This window comes from Mirounga angustirostris, unplaced genomic scaffold (assembly GCF_029215605.1).
Source record: "Mirounga angustirostris isolate CCGP_5_RB_7025 unplaced genomic scaffold, mMirAng1.0.hap1 SCAF_11, whole genome shotgun sequence".
Taxonomy (NCBI): Eukaryota; Metazoa; Chordata; class Mammalia; order Carnivora; family Phocidae; genus Mirounga; species Mirounga angustirostris.
The window spans coordinates 23,859,465-23,874,222 of record NW_026991719.1 but is presented as its reverse complement, the minus strand read 5'-3'; positions in this window follow the sequence as shown (position 1 = coordinate 23,874,222).

The window sequence follows — 14,758 nt, the reverse complement described above, 5'->3', positions numbered from 1 at the left end:
ATGCTTTGAAACTAGAACTCAATCCCAAGAGGAAAGTCGGAAAGAACTCAAATACATGGAGGCTAAAGAGCATCCTACTGAAGAATGAATGGGTCAACCAGGAAATTAAAGAAGAATTAAAAAAATACATGGAAACTAATGAAAATGAAAACACAACTGTTCAAAATCTTTGGGATGCAGCAAAGGCAGTCCTAAGAGGAAAGTATATAGCAATACAAGCCTTTCTCAAGAAACAAGAAAGGTCTCAAGTACACAACCTAACCCTACACCTAAAGGAGCTGGAGAAAGAACAGCAAATAAAGCCTAAACCCAGCAGGAGAAGAGAAATCATAAAGATCAGAGCAGAAATCAATGAAATAGAAACTAAAAGAACAGTAGAACAGATCAACGAAACTAGGAGCTGGTTCTTTGAAAGAATTAACAAGATTGATAAACCCCTGGCCAGACTTATCAAAAAGAGAAGAGAAATGACCCAAATCAACAAAATCATGAATGAAAGAGGAGAGATCACAACCAACACCAAAGAAATACAAACAATTATAAGAACATATTATGAGCAACTCTATGCCAGCAAATTAGATAACCTGGAAGAGATGGATGCATTCCTAGAGATGTATCAACTACCAAAACTGAACCAGGATGAAATAGAAAACCTGAACAGACCTATAACCACTAAGGAAATTGAAGCAGTCATCAAAAATCTCCCAAAAAACAAAAGCCCAGGGCCAGATGGCTTCCCAGGGGAATTCTACCAAACATTTCAAGAAGAATTAATACCTATTCTTCTGAAACTGTTCCAAAAAATTGAAACGGAAGGAAAACTTCCAAACTCATTTTATGAGGCCAGCATTACCTTGATCCCCAAACCAGACAAAGACCCCATCAAAAAGGAGAATTACAGACCAATATCCCTGATGAACATGGATGCAAAAATTCTCACCAAAATACTAGCCAATAGGATCCAACAGTACATTAAAAGGATTATTCACCATGACCAAGTGGGATTTATCCCTGGGCTGCAAGGTTGGTTCAACATCCGCAAATCAATCAATGTGATACAGTACATTAACAAAGGAAAGAACAAGAATCATATGATCCTCTCGATAGATGCCGAAAAAGCTTTTGACAAAGTACAGCATCCTTTCTTGATCAAAACTCTTCAGAGTATAGGGATAGAGGGTACATACCTCAATATCATAAAAGCCATCTATGAAAAACCTACAGCAAATATTATTCTCAATGGGGAAAAACTGAGAGCTTTCCCCCTAAGGTCAGGAACGCGGCAGGGATGTCCACTATCACCACTGCTATTCAACATAGTATTGGAAGTCCTAGCCACAGCAATCAGACAACAAAAAGAAATCAAAGGCATCCAAATTGGCAAAGAAGAAGTCAAACTCTCACTCTTTGCAGATGATATGATACTTTATGTGGAAAACCCAAAAGACTCCACCCCAAAACTGCTAGAACTCATACAGGAATTCAGTAAAGTGGCAGGATATAAAATCAATGCACAGAAGTCAGTGGCATTCCTATACACCAACAACAAGACAGAAGAAAGAGAAATTAAGGAGTCGATCCCATTTACAATTGCACCCAAAACCATAAGATACCTAGGAATAAATCTAACCAAAGAGACAAAGGATCTGTACTCAGAAAACTATAAAATACTCATGAAAGAAATTGAGGAAGACACAAAGAAATGGAAAAACGTTCCATGCTCATGGATTGGAAGAACAAATATTGTGAAGATGTCAATGCTACCTAGAGCAATCTACACATTCAATGCAATCCCCATCAAAATACCACCCACTTTTTTCAAAGAAATGGAACAAATAATCCTAAAATTTGTATGGAACCAGAAAAGACCCCGCATAGCCAGAGGAATATTGAAAAAGAAAAGCAAAGCCGGTGGCATCACAATTCCGGACTTCAAGCTCTATTACAAAGCTGTCATCATCAAGACAGCATGGTACTGGCACAAAAACAGACACATCGATCAATGGAACAGAATAGAGAGCCCAGAAATGGACCCTCAACTCTATGGTCAACTAATCTTCGACAAAGCGGGAAAGAATGTCCAATGGAACAAAGACAGTCTCTTCAACAAATGGTGTTGGGAAAATTGGATAGACACATGCAGAAGAATGAAACTGGACCACTTCCTTACACCACACACAAAAATAGACTCCAAATGGTTGAAAGACCTCAATGTGAGACAGGAGTCCATCAAAATCCTAAAGGAGAACACAGGCAACAACCTCTTTGACCTCAGCCGAAGCAACTTCTTCCTAGAAACATCGCCAAAGGCAAGGGAAGCAAGGGCAAAAATGAACTATTGGGACTTCATCAAGATAAGAAGCTTTTGCAAAGCAAAGGAAACAGTTAACAAAACCAAAAGACAACCGACAGAATGGGAGAAGATATTTGCAAATGACATATCAGATAAAGGGCTAGTATCCAAAATCTATAAAGAACTCATCAAACTCAACACCCAAAGAACAAAGAATCCAATTAAGAAATGGGCAGAAGACATGAACAGACATTTTTCCAAAGAAGACATCCAAATGGCCAACAGACACATGAAAAAGTGCTCAATATCGCTCGGCATCAGGGAAATCCAAATCAAAACCTCAATGAGATATCACCTCACACCAGTCAGAATGGCTAAAATTAACAAGTCAGGAAACGACAGATGTTGGCGGGGATGCGGAGAAAGGGGAACCCTCCTCCACTGTTGGTGGGAATGCAAGCTGGTGCAGCCACTCTGGAAAACTGTATGGAGGTTCCTCAAAAAGTTGAAAATAGAGCTACCATATGATCCAGCAATTGCACTACTGGGTATTTACCCCAAAGATACAAAAGTAGGGATCCGAAGGGCTACGTGCACCCCGATGTTTATAGCAGCAATGTCCACAATAGCCAAACTGTGGAAAGAGCCAAGATGTCCATCGACAGATGAATGGATAAAGAAGATGTGGTATATATATTCAATGGAATATTATGCAGCCATCAAAAGGAATGAGATCTTGCCATTTGCAACGACGTGGATGGAACTGGAGGGTATTATGTTGAGTGAAATAAGTCAAACAGAGAAAGACATGTATCATATGATCTCACTGATATGAGGAATTCTTAATCGCAGGAAACAAACTGAGTGTTGTTGGAGTGGGGGGTGGGGTGGGAGGGATGGGGGGACTGGGTGATAGACACTGGGGAGTGTATGTGCTCTGGTAAGCGCTGTGAATTGTGCAAGACTGTTGAATCTCAGATCTGTACCTCTGAAACAAATAATGCAATATATGTTAAGAAAAAAAAAAAAAGAAGAAGAAGAAGAAGGTAGCGGGAGGGGAAGAATGAAGCGGGGGAAATCGGAGGGGTAGACGAACCATGAGAGACGATGGACTCTGAAAAACAAACAGGGTTCTAGAGGGGAGGGGGGTGGGAGGATGGGTTAGCCTGGTGGTGGGTATTTAGGAGGGCACATTCTGCATGGAGCACTGGGTGTTATGCACAAACAATGAATCATGGAACACTTCATCTAAAACTAATGTTGTAATGTAAGGGGATTAACATAAGAATAAAAAAATTAAAAAAAAAAATATAGAACTAATGTTAAGGTAGTTCTGCATGGTTTTTAGTGATATGAAAAGCCCTTGAAATGAAATTAAATCTGCAGTATGATTCAAATTCTTTTTGGGCTTTCCTCTTGGCAGAAGTTACCAGAGCACTGGGACTCCAAGAAAACAGTATAGGAACAGAAAATTCATGCACCAACCTACCTTTACTTAGGGTTTCCTTAGACAGCCATTGTGATTCAAATAAATGAGCAATTGAGACTCCTGGGCCATTTAACATTATTATACCAAGAGTACACTGAGGAGAGCAGAGATTCATTAGTTTCAATGTTGAGGTGTGGTGACAATTTATAAGCCTAGGTTTTGAAAGATTAGTGTCACAACAAAGACATTTTATTCTGTTTCATTTCACTTTTTCAAGTTCAATAAAAATATAGAATGATGATTTGGAAGGAACCTATAGGGTTTTCTATAAGGTAATAGAAGAGACATTTGTTCCTGAAATTCCCATCTGATTTTTCAGAATCTACTCAAACTAAATGATGAGGATATGATGAAGAATATGGTGACTTTTGAAAACTCATTTGTGAAAATGTGAACCCCCTTCAGTGTGACTGCTTCTCTATTCATTTGAGTCTTGAACTTGCCTTATGCTGTTCATATCCTTTTCTAAGCTGATAAAATATGGTTTCTGTGGATGAAGTAATAGTAATCAACATAAATTTACATTATTTTTAAAATCAGTTATAAAGTAATTTAAGGATTATATTTGTCTTGATATTGTAAAAAAAGAAAAGCTGTAAGGTATTCTCTTCCAATGAAATAATTGTGGATTTGTTGAACATATAGTTAATTTGTTTTTTTTTTTTTAAGATTTTATTTATTTATTTGTCAGAGCACAAGCAGGGGGAGTGGCAGGCAGAGGGAGAAGTAGGCTCCCTGCTGAACAAGGAGCCCAATGCGGGACTCAATCCCATGACTCTGGGATCATGATGTGAGCTGAAAGCAGGTGCTTAACGAACTGAGCCACCCAGGTGTACCAAACATATAGTTAATTTGTATTCAAAAATGAATTGATCTGATAACTTTCAGATGAAAATATTACATTAAGATACTTCAATTTGACAACCAGAAATTGAATTTATTTTGGTATGGTGCCTTTAAAAATGCAATTAGTTTTACCATGATTGTGGAAAATGCATAAAAAATTCTTGAAAAACTTATTTTTTCCATGAAGGTAATATGCCATATTCCACTTCTGAGTTATGGGAAAGTCTTGTTTTTGAAACAGGTATACAGTCAGGTGTACACCCAATAGAATTGCTCTTGATCTTTAGAATGTCTGTACTCACTGAAATATATTCTATTTATGCCAATCACCATTAATTTAGCGATTATTTACTGAGTGCATACTCTACGCCAGGTTCTTTTCTGTGTTCTGTGTAATCAGTACCGACCAAGACAGATAAGATCCCTGCCTTCATGGAATTTAAATTCTAGCAGGGCCTGGTTGTGGTGGTGGGTGTGGTTTGGGAAGACATAAAATAAAAATTAATAAACATAAAATTACTTAATGAATTAATCAAGAAAAAGGAGATAAGTGTTTTGAAGGAAAAAACAGGGTGATGGACTAGATACCCTACTTTATATAGGATAGAGAATTATAATAGTTAACATTAATTGGACAGTTATTATGTACCATGTCCTTCTCTGGTGACTGTTCACATAGATTAGGTGATTTTAGCAACTTTATGATGTAGATACTATTGTCAACTTAATTTTACGTAGGCAGATACTGAGACACAAATTGTTTACCTCAGTCTTTGAAGATTACACTATTAAGAAACATTGGCTAGGTAACAGTCACATTACAGGCAATACAATGGCACTAAATTCATATCTTTCAATAGCTACCCTGAATGCATATGGGCTAAATGCCCCAATAAAAACACACAGGGTATCAGATTGGATAAAAAAACAAGACCCATCAATATGCTGTCTGCAAGAGACTCATTTTAGACCCAAAGACACCTCCAGCTTGAAAGTGAGGGGATGGAAAAACATTTAGCATGCTAATGGACATCGAAAGAAAGCTGGGGTGGCAATCCTTATATCAGACAAATTAGATTTTAAACCAAAGACTATAATAAGAGATGAGGAAGTACACTATATCCTAGTTAAAGGGTCTATCCAACAAGAAGATCTAACAATTGTAAATATCTATGCCCCTAACATGGGAACAGCCAATTATATAAGCCAATTAATAACAAAATCAAAGAAACACATTGACAACAGTACAATAACAGTAGGGGACTTTAACACCCCCCTCACTGAAATGGACAGGTCATCTAAGCAAAAGATCAACAAGGAAATAAAGACTTTAAATGACACACTGGACCAGATGGACTTCACAGATATATTCAGAACATTCCATTCCAAAGCAACAGAATACACATTCTTCTCTAGTGCCCATGGAACATTCTCCAGAATAGATCACATCCTAGGCCACAAATCACGTCTCAACCAGTACCAAAAGATTGGGATCATGCCCTGTATATTTTCAGACCACAATGCTTTGAACTAGAACTCAATCACAAGAGGAAAGTCGGAAAGAATTCAAATACATGGAGGCTAAAGAGCATCCTACTAAAGAATGAATGGGTCAACCAGGAAATTAAAGAATTAAAAAAATTCATGGAAACCAATGAAAATGAAAACACAACTGTTCAAAATCTTTGGGATGCAACAAAGGCAGTCCTAAGAGGAAAGTATATAGCAATACAAGCCTTTCTCAAGAAACAAGAAAGGTCTCAAGTACACAACCTAACCCTACACCTAAAGGAGCTGGAGAAAGAACAGCAAATAAAGCCTAAACCCAGCAGGAGAAGAGAAATAATAAAGATCAGAGCAAAAATCAATGAAATAGAAACCAAAAGAACAGTAGAACAGATCAATGAAACTAGGAGCTGGTTCTTTGAAAAAATTAACAAGATTGATAAACCCCTGGCCAGACTTATCAAAAAGAAAAGAGAAAGGACCCAAATCAATAAAATCATGAATGAAAGAGGAGAGATCACAACCAACACCAAAGAAATACAATTATAAGAACATATTATGAGCAACAATATGCCAGCAAATTAGATAACCTGGAAGAGATGGATGCATTCCTAGAGATGTATCAACTACCAAAACTGAACCAGGAAGAAATAGAAAACCTGAACAGACCTAGAACCACTAAGGAAATTGAAGCAGTCATCAAGAATCTCCCAACAAACAAGAGGCCAGGGCCAGATGGCTTCCCAGGGGAATTCTACCAAACATTTAAAGAAGAATTAATACCTATTCTTCTGAAATTGTTCCAAAAAATAGAAATGGAAGGAAAACTTCCAAACTCATTTTATAAGGCCACCATTACCTTGATCCCAAAATCAGACAAAGACCCCGTCAAAAAGGAGAATTACAGACCAATATCCCTGATGAACATGGATGCAAAAATTCTCACCAAAATACTAGCCAATAGGATCCAACAGTACATTAAAAGGATTATTCACCACGACCAAGTGGGATTTATTCCTGGGCTGCAACATTGGTTCAATATCCACAAATCAATCAATGTGATACAATACATTAATAAAGGAAAGAACAAGAACCATATGATCCTCTCAATAGATGCAGAAAAAGCATTTGACAAAGGACAGTGTCCTTTCTTGATCAAAACTCTTCAGAGTATAGGGATAGAGGGCACATACCTCAATATCATAAAAGCCATCTATGAAAAACCCACAGCGAATATCATTCTCAATGGGGAAAAACAGAGCTTTCCCCCTAAGGTCAGGAACATGGTAGGGATGTCCACTATCACCACTGCTGTTCAACATAGTACTCGAAGTCCTAGCCACAGCAATCAGACAACAAAAAGTAATAAAAGGCATACGAATTGGCAAAGAAGAAGTCAAACTCTCACTCTTTGCAGATAATGTGATACTTTATGTGGAAAACCCAAAAGACTCCACCCCAAAACTGCTAGAACTCAAACAGGAATTCAGTAAAGTGGCAGGATATAAAATCAATGCACAGAAATCGGTGGCATTCCTATACACCAACAACAAGACAGAAGAAAGAGAAATTAAGGAGTTGATCCCATTTACAATTGCACCCAAAGCCATAAGATACCTAGGAATAAATCTAACCAAAGAAGCAAAGAATCTGTACTCAGAAAACTATAAAATACTCATGAAAGAAATTGAGTAGGACACAAAGAAATGGAAAAATGTTCCATGCTCATGGATTGGAAGAGCAAATATTGTGAAGATGTCAATGCTACGTAGAGCAATCTACACATTTAATGCAATCCCTATCAAAATACCATCAAGTTTTTTCAAAGAGATGGAACAAATAATCCTAAAATTTGTATGGAACCAGAAAAGACCCCGAATAGCCAGAAGAATGTTGAAAAAGAAAAGCAAAGCTGGTGGCATCACAATTCCAGACTTCAAGTTCTATTACAAAGCTGTCATCATCAAGACAGTATGGTACTGGCACAAAAACAGACACATCGATCAATGCAACAGAATAGAGAGCCCAGAAATGGACCCTCAACTCTATGGTCAACTAATCTTCGACAAAGCAGGAAAGAATGTCCAATGGAAAAAAGACAGTCTCTTCAACAAATGGTGTTGGGAAAATTGGACAGCCACATGCAGAAGAATGAAACTGGACCATTTCCTTACACCACACACAAAAATAGACTCCAAATGGTTGAAAGACCTCAATGTGAGACAGGAGTCCATCAAAATCCTAGAGGAGATCACAGGCAGCAACCTCTTTGACCTCAGCCGCAGCAACTTCTTCCTAGAAACATCACCAAAGGCAAGGGAAGCAAGGGCAAAAATGAACTATTGGGACTTCATCAAGATAAAAAGCTTTTGCACAGCAAAGGAAACAGTCAACAAAACCAAAAGACAACTGACAGAATGGGAGAAGATATTTGCAAATGACATATCAGATAAAGGGCTAGTATCCAAAATCTATAAAGAACTTATCAAACTCAACACCCAATGAACAAAGAATCCAATCAAGAAATGGGCAGAAGACTTGAACAGACATTTTTCCAAAAAAGACATCCAAATGGCCAACAGACACATGAGAAAGTGCTCAATATCTCTCTGCATCAGGGAAATCCAAATCAAAACCTCAATGAGATACCACCTCACACCAGTCAGAATGGCTAAAATTAACAAGTCAGGAAACAACAGATGTTGGCGGGGATGTGGAGAAAGGGGAACCCTCCTACACTGTTGGTGGGAATGCAAGCTGGTGCAGCCACTCTGAAAAACGGTATGGAGGTTCCTCAAAAAGTTGAAAATAGAGCTACGGTACGACCCAGCAATTGCACTACTGGGTATTTACCCCAAAGATACAAATGTATGCAATGACATGGATGGAAGTAGAGGGTATTATGCAAAGTGAAATAAGTCAATCAGAGAAAGACATGTATCATATGACCTCACTGATATGAGGAATTCTTAATCTCAGGAAACAAACTGAGGGTTGCTGGAGTGGTGGGGGGTGGGAGGGATGGGGTGGCTGGGTGATAGACATTGAGGAAGGTATGTGCTATGGTGAACATTGTGAATTGTGTAAGACTGTTGAATCACAGACCTGTACCTCTGAAACAAATAATACACTGTATGTTAAAAAAAAAAAAAAGGAAGATAGTAGGAAGGGAAAAATGAAGGGGGGAATCAGAGGGGGAGATGAACCATGAGAGACTATGGACTCTGAGAAACAAACTGAGGGTTTCAAAGGGGAGGGTGGTGGGGGCATGGGTTAGCCTGGTGATGGGTATTAAAGAGGACACGTATTGAATGGAGCATTGGGTGTTACACCCAAACAATGAATCATGGAACACTACATCAGAAACTAATGATGTAATGTATAGTGATTAACATAATAAAATAAAATTGGAAAAAAAAACAAAACCGAAACCTAAAAAAAAAAAAAAAAAAAAGAAAAGTAACACTGGCTAGGGGCACCTGGGTGGCTCAGTCGTTAAGCGTCTGCCTTCAGCTCAGGTCATGATCCTAGGGTCCTGGGATCGAGCCCAGCATCAGGCTCCCTGCTCAGCGGGAAGCCTGATTCTCCCTCTCCCACTCCCCCTGCTTGTGTTCCCTCTCTCACTGTCTCTCTCTCTGTCAAATAAATAAATAAAATCTTTAAAAAAAAGAGAAACACTGGCTAAATTAGTGACTTGGATTTTTGCCCAGTGAAGACAGGCCATAACATTTTGGATGTCTTGGTGTACCTGAGCACACATCGAGGACTCCAACACAGGACTTCAGGTTTCTTCTGAGATCATGGGGTCAGGGAACATTTCATTGGGTTGTTTTGTTCCCACCCCACCCTTCCCCTTGCTCATTTGGATGGGTCACCTTTCTTAATTCGCCTGCCACCACCATCTTTGATTCACCTGGATGTACAGTTTACAATCAAAGAAGAGCAAACAGTAGGATTTTCTTTCTTGATGGGATATGCAGAACCTGGGATGTGTGTATATATAAATACATAATATATACAAATATATATAATACTGACTTAAAAAATAAAATTCCCAGTACATTCATTTTTTTAAAGGTTTTATTTATTTATTTGACAGAGAGAGAGAGAGGCAGAGTACAAGCAGGGGGAGCAGCAGGGAGAGGGAGAAGCAGGCTCCCTGCTGAGCAGAGAGCCTGACGTGGGGCTGGGATCATGACCTGAGCCAAAGGCAGATGCTTAACTGACTGAGCCACCCAGGTGCCCCTCATTATTTTAATCTGTGCCAAAAAATGTGCTTTCAGAAAAAATCTTATTTTCTTTTTTTTTTTTAAAGATTTTATTTATTTATTTGAGACAGAGAGAATGAGAGAGAGAGAGCACGAGAGGGAGGAGGGTCAGAGGGAGAAGCAGACTCCCTGCCGAGCAGGGAGCCCGATGCGGGACTCGATCCCGGGACTCCAGGATCATGACCTGAGCCGAAGGCAGTCGCTTAACCAACTGAGCCACCCAGGCGCCCGTTATTTTCTTTTTTTAAAAAGTTTTTATTTAAATTGAATTTAGTTAACATACAGTGTATTATTAGTTTCAAAGGCAGAATGTGGTGATTCATCAGTTGCACATAACTCCCAGTGCTCATCACATCAAGTGTCCTCCTTAATGCCCATCACCCAGTACCCCAACCCCCCACCCACCTCCCCTCCAGCAACTCTCAGTTTGTTTCCTAGAGTTAAGAGTCTCTGATGGTTCCCTTCCATCTCTGTTTTTATCTTATTTTATTTTTCCTTCCCTTCTCCTATGTTCATCTGTTTTGTTTCTTTAATTCCACATATGAGTGAGATCATATGGTCTTTGTCTTTCTCTGACTGACTTATTTCACTTAGCATAATACCCTCTAGTTCCATCTATGTCATTGCAAATGGCAAGAGAAAATCTTATTTTCATGCTCAGACTTTGTATTGTCACTCATTTGCATAAGAGCATTTCATTACAGCATGGGCCCTGCCTCCACATTTTGGAAGTGTCACACACACACAAAAAGACTGTACAAAAGGCCTGGCTTCCCCTCTTCCTGTTACCTTGACTTCTCCCCACAGCTTCCTAACACTTACTAATTTATGAAACTGGTTTCCTCAGCACAGTTTTGTTTTGTGTGTACATTGGATTACAAACTGTATTAAAAAATATAAAACAAAACAAAACAAAAGAAACAATGGAGATAGCGCTTGAACCTATGTAGTTTGACACAGAAGCAGTGTTACTAGCCACTATACTATTTTTTTTTAAATTTTTTACCACTATACTATTTTTGAGGAAATTACATGTTGCCTCACAGACAGGAGAGGTATAGGGAAGGGGTAAATTACAGACAGAGGGAACAGCAAGTGCAAAGGCCTTAAAGCAAGAAGGATAATGATGTGTTTGCAGAACAGAAAGTAGTAAGTTGGATTGGATTATAGTGAGTAATTGAAAATGTCGTAGGAAAATTGCTTTGAGAAGCACCTTGGGATAGATCATACTGGGCCTTATAAATCATGGTAGGAGGTTTGTATTTTATTGTAAGAGCAATGCAAAACAATTATAGGACATTAAAACAAAGGAAATAGATTATGTGACTGACATAAAGTCTGCTTACTGTATGGAGAATGGAGGGGAATGGGGTAAGGAAGTAAGAACAGTTGAAATGCTATTGTGGTAGTCAAGGAATAAAATCAAGGCAGCTTAAATTAGGGAAGTGGTAGCAAAAATGGAGAGAAAGGGATATATTCAAGATAAATTTTGGATAGGAAGTCAATAATACCTGACAGATCAGATTGGCTGTGTAGGATTGAAGGAAAGTAGGACATCAAATTCCATTTTGAATATATCCCTTTTGAGACATTTGATGTCTGAAGGGAGATATCATATAGGTTGATGGAGTCTAAAGCTCAGGACTAGAGGTCTGACCTGGTGATGTCTATTTGGAATCAGCAGCATACAGTTGGTACTTAAAGCTATGGGCCTCAGTATTTTCTAGGGCAGTGTTCCTCAATCCTGATTGTACCTTAGAATCATCTAGGAAACTTTTAAAGATTTTAATTTATGCCAGAGAGAGAGTGAGCACAAGCAGGAGGCAGAAGGAGAAGCAGGCTCCCCGAAGTGCAGAGAGCCCAATATGGAACTCAATTCCAGGACCCTGGACCCATGACCTGAGCCAAAGGCAGATGCTTAACGACTGAGCCACCTAGGCATCCCACCTAGGAAACTTTCAAAAAATATAGATTCCATCCTCTGCCCCAGGCCAGTTAAATTGGAATCTTTGAAGGGATATTCCCTGTACCATACTTCTAAAGAGCTTTGCAAGTGATTGGAGAGAGCAGCCAGACTTGAAAACCACTGGTCTAGGAAGAGAGCATAGATAGGTCTGTGATCTCTGGACAATTCCATTATGCAGAAGAGGTAAAAATAGAAAAAGAGGCTGAGGGGTAAACAATGAAATAAAGCTAGACTGTGCAATTCAGAGAGGGAAGTGTTTTGAGAAGGATAGACCTATTTCAAGAAGGTCAACAGAATTCAGAATACAAAGAAGTTGGGTAAGATGAGAACCTTTGGATAAGGCGATATAAAAGTGTTAGAAGCCTTGACAGATGTGGTTTTGATGAGCTGGTGAGATGGGTGGTGATCAAGTGGAGGCATCCAAAACCACAGTGCATTTGAAAAGTTTTTATGTGAAGGGTGCCTGGGTGGCTCAGTCGGTTAAGCATCCAACTCTTGATTTCAGCTCACGTCATGATCTTAGGGTCCTGGGATCGAGCTCAGCATTGGGCTTTCCACTCAGCAGGGAGTCTGCTTGAGATTCTCTCTCTCCCTCTCCCTCTGCCCCTCCCCTGCTTGCTCTCTCTCTCCTCTCTCTAATAAATAAATAAATAAATCTTTAAAAAAAAGAAAAAAAATTTTTAAAAGATTTTATTTATTTATTTGACAGAGAGATAGAGAGCACAAGTAGGCAGAGAGGCAGGCAGAGGGAGAGGGAGAAGCAGACTCTCCACCGAGCAGGGAGCCTGACGTGGGGCTCGATCCCAGGACCCTGGGATCATGACCTGAGCCGAAGGCAGCCGCTTAACCGACTGAGCCACCCAGGGGCTCCAAAAAAGAAAAATTTTTATGTGAAGAAGAACAGAGGAAAAGGTGTTGGAGGAGGATATTGGAAAGGGAATTCTTTCTTTTTATAAGTAGGGAATTACCTAAGTGTTTTTTTTTTTAAGATTTATTTATTTATTTATTTATTTGAGAGAGAGAGAGAATGAGAGACAGAGAGCATGAGAGGGAGGAGGGTCAGAGGGAGAAGCAGACTCCCTGCCGAGCAGGGAGCCTGATGCGGGACTCGATCCCGGGACTCCAGGATCATGACCTGAGCTGAAGGCAGTCGCTTAACCAACTGAGCCACCCAGGCGCCCATCTAAGTGTTTTTTATGTTGATGGGATTGCCCTCGGAGGCATTGACCTTGAGAAGGCAGAAGAGATGCCACTCAGTGCTCAAATGGAAGTGATGGCTTTTGATGAGAGCAGGGCTCTTGCTACCTTGTAAAAGGAGTGAAGACACTGAGGTGTTGGTCAACTCAGAGAATGAAAGAGCTGATTGTTTCTCTTTTATTCATGACATAGGAGGCAACCTGAACAGCTGGGAATGGGATGGCATGTGAGAGTAGGGGTTTGAAGAGAGAGAAGGAGCTATAAACTGGCCATTTGGGGAAGTAGGCAAATACACTTCCTCTCAGTGCCCTTTCTCAGATTGTTGTTAGGAATTTGAAGTGGGAAGGGTCAGCAAAGTTGTATGGATTTTATTTTTCCCAGAAACGTTAAGCTGCTTGGGTGAAAATAGTTGAATGTTTGAGATTTACTGAGTGAGAGTAATTAAGGGAGTGAAGGAGTGCAAGGGAGGGGGAATATTTTTAAGGAAGTGATTGTAATACGAACCATAGAAACTGTGCTGGGTAAAGAGCAATGTTTGGATGGGACTTGCCCAATAATTTTGTAGTGAAGTGACAAGACAAAGGGAAATGACTTTGAGCTAGAGTGGCCAATTGTAGAAAGGCAAATATATGGGAAAAGTCATGGCTAGTTTTAGCAAAGTTTGTAATGCACATTCCTCAGTGCTGTCTCTGGGCTGAGTAAGGTCTAGAGTCATCTCTGATAAATAAGGTCTGTCCTTGATAGAGAGAGGAGGAGGGACACATTTATGAATTTATGTCCTGCTTTTAGGCTTATAGGAGGAAAGCAGAGAGATTTTCTTAAATGTGCTTCTTCTCAGTTGTCTTTAGCTCAAAATAATCAATATGCCAAAGTGGCGTATTTTGGGATGGTGTATTCTGCCATCCCTCACTGCCAGGTTTCCATAAAATGCAGCCCCTGCCAGTAATAAGTTCAAGAGACCTATTGGTGCTTACTTATAAGAAAGAAAACAGGGCCCCAAATAACCCAAGATATACTGAGATATGAGCTTTTATAACACTGGGGTGAGTTTTGAGTATATTTATTATTGAGATTTTGGTAGTTTTGCTGAGAAAACAAATGAATTTCGATTTTAAGATTTGATAAATATCCATTTTATTCCAAATGATATCATGGTATCCTATTGTAATCTCTAAAATCATTACAGTGCTTCC